Source organism: Elephantulus edwardii, unplaced genomic scaffold (genome assembly GCF_000299155.1).
Source record: "Elephantulus edwardii isolate Elephantulus edwardi_28Jun2011 unplaced genomic scaffold, EleEdw1.0 scaffold00492, whole genome shotgun sequence".
Taxonomy (NCBI): Eukaryota; Metazoa; Chordata; class Mammalia; order Macroscelidea; family Macroscelididae; genus Elephantulus; species Elephantulus edwardii.
This window is the reverse complement of record NW_006400242.1, coordinates 403099-409703: the sequence shown is the minus strand read 5'-3', so window position 1 is coordinate 409703 and position 6605 is coordinate 403099. Positions and strand designations below refer to the sequence as shown.

The window sequence follows — 6605 nt, the reverse complement described above, 5'->3', positions numbered from 1 at the left end:
ACTGCCAAGAAAACAAACAGATTCATCCTAGAGAGGGTTAAACCAGGCTACTCCTTGGAGGCAAGGATTCTGGGGCTTCGTCTGACATACTCTGGACATGTTGTAAGGAGAGACAGGTACTTGGAGAGGGACATCATGCTTGGTAGGATAGAGGGACAGCGCAGGAGGGGAAGACCATCTATGAGGTGGATTGATTCAGTCACTGGGGTAATCGGGATGGGTGTGTCAGAGGCAATGTGATTGGTACAGAATAGAGCAGGGTTCAGGGCTGTTGCACATGGGGTCGTTATGAGTCGCAAATGACTCGATGGCACATAACAACAACGTGTATGTGCCATGCTTTTGACTTTTAGAAATTTTCAAGGTACTGCAGATGAAGGGTGTAAACTCTTTAATGAAGCAGACTTATTGCCTCTTTTATTGTAAAAGGTATGGTATTTACCTGAGTAACTTCCTTTCACTTACCAAATCCCTATGGATTTCTTAAAGAAAATGTAGCTATCTTAACTCATACTAGAGTGATTTAAAATTTACTAAAAACCCTAGGCCATCCAGTTATCTCTAATCCTATAAGGACAGTGTACAGCCTCACCAGATTTACAAAGCTATGAATCTTTTCAAAAATAGGCTGTTGTATCACTCCAATAAAACAGCTGGTGGGTTCAAATCACCAAAGTTTCTATTGGTAGCCATTATGCTATCAGGAATCTGGAGAAAAATAATTTTTATAAATTTGATTTATAAGCAAAGCATTAAAAATTTAAGTGATACGTAATCCTTGCAAATACAATTAAAATTAAAGGAGCAACATAATTCTCATTTATGTTTACACTTAACATAATGAGAGCTAAGAATAAGAGTATTGCATATTTATAGCAACAGAAGTATTAAACACCGCATGTAATATGGATGACTCTACAGGATATTATACAGAGTGAAATAAGTCAGTCATCAAAGGACAAACACTGTAAAATCACAATAGTAGAAAAGTTTATACATAAAATTATTCTATTATAATTATCAGGGAAGGAAAGCAACAGAGAAGGAAGTAAAAGTTAATAAAAAGATAATAAACACTAAGATGGCTCAAAGGAAAAGCAATATGAAGTGGAAGATCAGACACTGTTGATAATGTAATGTTATAAAACAATACTTGCATCAATTAAGACTTCACTCAAATAATAATACATAAAATATCAAAGAATGTTACATATTTAGCAATATACAGTCTGTATCTAAAAGAAAACTTTTTAAAGTTAATAATGTTTTTAAAAATTCATGTTTTTACAAAAGTAAAAACATAATCTATTAATATGTCTCGCAATTCTAAATCAATTCACCAATATTTTAACAATTACTGGAATGAAGTGATGTCATGAGCCAATTTAAAATGTATTTAAAATTAAAATAGGAAAAAACTATTTGCTTTAATTGATGATATAAATTAGCAAATATTTGAAATACAAAATTTTCAAAATAGGTGAATTTTTCAAGTATTTTTAAAAAATGAGACATTTAAAATCATGTGTCATTAACTACTTGAGTTAAAAAGCTGGACAACATTTAATAATATTTTGTTGATGTTTGGATGTAAAGGTAAAGTATCCTTTTAATCATATCAGGGCTTTACATTCACATCATGGCATTAGCACTTAATGGTTGGAATCTTCACAGGTTACTTAAGCCACAGTTACATGTGAAGAAGATTAAACATAAAACACCAAGTTTAGATTTTCTTTGCATAAGTGCTTCAGTCTCTAAAAATCTTTAGGTAATTTCTGTCTAAAGTAAGAGAGCCATTTTTCCACCCTGTTACAAACAAGTCTTCCAAAGTAATAGCATAAGGGTAAGTCCAGGCTGGGTTTAGAAGAGATCGTGGTACTAGGGATATTGTAGCTGATGTTAGATGGATCTTAGCTGAAAGCAGAGGATACCAGACGAATGTCTTATCTGTGTTTCATTGACTACGCAAAGGTGTTTGACTGTGTGGATCATAACAAACTGTGGCTGACTCTGAGAAGAATGGGAATCCCAGAACACTTGATCGTTCTAATGCAAAACCTATACTAGGACCACGAGGCAGTCGTCAGAACAGAGCAAGGGAACACTGCATGGTTCAAAATTGGGAACGGCATATGCCAGGGATGCATCCTATCTCCATACCTTTTCAACCTTTATGTAGTACAGATTATCCGGGAGGCTGGGATCTATGAGGAGAAATGTGGGGTCAAGATTGGTGGACGATTTATCAACAATCTATGTTATGCAGATGACACAACCCTGCTTGCTGAAAATGAAGAGGACCTGAAGCACCTGCTGCAGAGGGTCAAGGACTGCAGCCTACAATATGGATTGAGGCTCAATGTCAAGAAGACAAAGATTCTCACCACTGGACCAATTGGCAGCATCAGGATGGATTGTGAAGAGATTGAGATTGTTCAAAGCTTTAGTTTGCTTGGCTCCACAGTCAACACTCTTGGCACCAGTAGCCAGGAAATTAAAAGGCGCACTGCCATGGGAAAGTCTGCTGTTAGGGACCTCTCCAAAGTACTGAAGAGCAATGGTGTCTCTCTGGAGACTAAGGTGCGTCTGATACAGGCCATGGTCTTCGCAATCACTTGTTATGCATCAGAGAGTTGGACAATGACCAAGGAGAAAAGAAGGAGAACTGATGCCTTTGAGCTGTGGTGCTGGGGAAGAGTGCTGAGAGTACCATGGACTGCTAGGAAAACAGATTCATCCTGGAAAGGGTTAAACCAGGTGGCTCCTTGGAGGCAAGGATTCTGAGGCTCCGTCTAACATACTTTGGACAAGTTGTGAGGAGAGACCGGTCCTTGGAGAAGGACATCATGCTTGGGAGGGTGGAGGGACAGCACAGGAGGGGAAGGCCCTCTATGAGGTGGACTGATTCAGTGACTGGGATAATCGGGATGGGAGTGTCAGAGACAGTGCGATTGGCACAGAACAGAGCAGAGTTTAGGGCTGTTGTACATAGGGTCGCTATGAGTTGCAAGCGACTCGACGGCACATAACAACAACAACAATTATATGGGCAGTAATAGTAATAATAATATTTGGGTGTCAAATGCCATAGTGCTTAACCATAGTGGACAGTGGTGGATCTTCCAGTTTAAGACAGGTCTGGAAGTAGAAGTGGCATCCACTCCCTAAACAATACGCCTCTGGAAACTCTATGAACTTTGATAAATGATGATAGACAGAAAGGATTCAGGCCTTTTATTCACAGGGTCTCTATGATTCGTGCTTGACTCAACAGCAATCAACAACATTACAAAACTCAGTTCCTGTATTTTATGTTCACAACAGCAACTTGTAGAACCCAAATGAGGCCAAAAGGATGGGATTCTCCATCCCTAATTGAATACAGAGCACCTGGACCTTGTGACCGATTCAGATTCTAACTCAGTGTGTCTGGGATGAGACACACTCACCCTTTCCAGCAAACTACCAGCCAAGGTAACAGTTCTGTGGCCATTTTCAGAGCAGCAAGATCCTCAATGATGAAATAATTCTTTCAGCTCAATAATATTTTAACTATTGTTTGAATAAAGTGATGCCATGAACCAATTTAAAATGCATTTAAAATTAAAATAGGAAAGAAAACTATTTGCTTTATTTGATGACATAAGTTAGCAAACATTTGAATTAACACTTTTAAAAGAAATTTTCATGTGGCTCAAGCTTTGGTGGCATAGTGCATAAAGAGTTGTGCTGCCAACTCAAAGACAGATGTTTCAAATCCAACAACTGCTTCTGAGAAAAAAGCCAATCTCCTCCCATGCAACTTACAGCCTCAGCAAACCTGCTGGAGTGTTAGTTATGAATTGATTCCAACTTGATAGCAACGAAGTTATGATGAGGAACAGTCTCAGTGGAACTACAAGCAAAGACAGGATGGAAGAAAGCCTGGCGATCTACCTCCAAAAATGAGCCAATATAAACCCTGTAGGTAAAAAAGATTCAACTGGAAAAGACCATGGACAGTGCCAGACTGCGTAGCATTTTGCTCTATTGTACATCAGGTTATCCTAAGCTAAGGACCAACTTGACAACTTGATCAACTTGAGTTAATAAAAAAAAAAAAAAAAAAAAAAAAGAAACCAATCCAAAAAAACACCCTTTAATCACGGTTTTGATGTGTCTGTTCAAAACTTTATACCAGCCTTTGAGATTTTTTGTACAGATCTCACAAAAATGAACACAGAAATAGAAAATGAAGAAACAATTAGAAAATAAATAATTAACCAAAGGATCTAGAACACGTTGAGCCACACTATCTAAATATTCTGACCCAAGTGCCAGTAACACTTTCCAAATTGAAATCAATTAAACCCAAATCCACAGCAACTGAGTCAATTTCTCATCAGAGGCCCTCCTTTAGGCTTCCAAGGCTATAAATATAATTCTCAAATGTGGGGACTGGTGGGTCATCTCTCAGCAATCCAATCCATAATCAAGTACAATAAAAGCTCTTTATTGAAAGCAGTAGATGAGGCTATGTATGTACATTTAGATCAGACCTTGGTGGTGAATAAGTAAGTGGCAGTAAACAGTAACACCTAAGTGAAGTTACTTGGGGGACTTTTAGCTCTTGAGTGTCAATGTAAGCCCAACCACAGACATGTCTGAGACTCCAGTCCTCAGTCCTCCTCAACAAAGGTATTGTCTTATTCTCCAAACTAGGTTCTACCCTCCAGGTTCAACCACATCCTATTTTGATTCATCAGCACACTATGATTAGAGGAAAAATAAAAAACAGAACCAGAATTTTATGAAAAAGAGAGGAAAATAAAGCATAATAAATCTTCTACTTTAAAAAGTCAAAGAACTGCTTGAATTACCCAAAATAAATGAACAATAACAAAAGAGTAACAATGAACAAACAAAATCTAAGTAATTGCAACTGTAAATCATACCTCAAGCCAACACAATGTTGGACTCAACTTTCTGATATTCCATGCAGATTCAACCTTTGTTTTGAAGAAAAAGTAGCATCATATTAGAGGTAATGTCACTTTAAAAAAGTATTTTACTCAAATACTGTCAGTAATATTAACATACATAAAAACTAAAAAAGGCTTTATGACAGCAGAAAAATTAATGAAGCAGAGGCAAGTTTCAGTCTACTTTCCTAAGTAGTTCATCAAATGACATTTTTACACTGATAAGAGTTTCAGAACAAAAGAACAACTAATTAGATACGGTGAAACCTTTACAGTAATGACTGCTCAATGTCTGCCTTCTCAAGTGTGTTACCTCCTTCCGAACAAACTATAAATAATCTATCGAAAGAAGCAAAGATAATGCTGAAGTGGTGTCCATGGCATACTAAATGATGCTCATGAAGTTGGCTTTTCAGAAAATACTTGTTAAAAATAAGTTAAAAAAAGATTAATTTTAAAAAGGTAGGAAGGAAGTTTCTGAAAAAGAAAAAAATCTAGTGGAAAAATGCAGGTTCACTTTTGATACAACGGTAATTTCATAATTTTATAAAAAAACCTACTTTTTAAAGACACTTATCCAAGGCCTATGCTTTGTTAGGTATATGTAAGAGTGAGTATTTTATACATAGATTTTATCACATTCTCATTGTTTCTACTTATCATGCTTTCTTTAAGTGAGAAGAACATAGTTCATCCTATTTGTGAAAAGTTGTCAATATTCCACTTGCGTGAAAAAAATAAAAATTTATTTTTCAATTTTAAGATACTTTAAAAAAGAGTAAGTAAATTCCAGAGATGATCTTCAAGTTGTATTATTTTATAACCTAAGGTATTTAAATATAAGAATCAAATGATAAATTCTATCAAGTATGACAAGCACTCTTAGCCATTTTTTCAAGCAATTTTTGCTTGTAAAACAAAAAATGCTTTCCCAATTTTAATGTCGTTTAGAGACTAATTGGGAGGAAGAATTTTCAGTTAGATGATAACGCTTGCATTTAAAAACTAACATTCACTTTTGGAGTCAGATATGAATTTCAAGAGTCACCTTAGAAACTTTCAGAATGATGATAATATAAATTCGGCATTTTAACAAATTCTAATGCTAGTACTACGCTAATGTTGAGTGAGGAAAGCAGACTGGCATACATAAATGTAGATATGTTCTGATCCAATTTAAATATTCTCATATGTATACATTAGCACATTGGAGGAAAACTGGAAAGAAACACAATACCTTTTAACTGGTCATTTCTGATGGCTGAAATTATAACAAATTTTAATTATGTTCTTTAGGGGTATATTTTCCTTTAAAATAATGAATTTTTTATATAGTTAGGAAAAGAAAAGAATATGCTATGGTAAAAATTCATTCGTTAAACAAGGATAATTATAAATATGTCGGCGTGCACATTAACTGCAAAGAGTATTTGGTTTTTCAGCCTTTAAATATACACTCAGTGATTCAGGTGAGAACAGCATTTAACTCTATAAAATCAACTATAGTTTTAAGAACAGATAAAATGGGATCTATAATATTTTAAAAGCTCATATTAGGCATTGGAGAGATGAGATGGACTGGCATGGGGCATTTTGAGTCAGATGACCATATGATATATTACTCTGGAGATGAAAAGACAA

At 35.7% G+C, this 6605-nt stretch overlaps 1 protein-coding gene across 1 annotated transcript in view; it reads right to left on the bottom strand.

The window, feature by feature from the left end:
* Positions 1-6605, bottom strand: part of SHQ1 (SHQ1, H/ACA ribonucleoprotein assembly factor) — a 279818-nt gene that overhangs the window by 158931 nt on the left and 114282 nt on the right. The gene's annotated exons all lie outside the window — the stretch shown is intronic.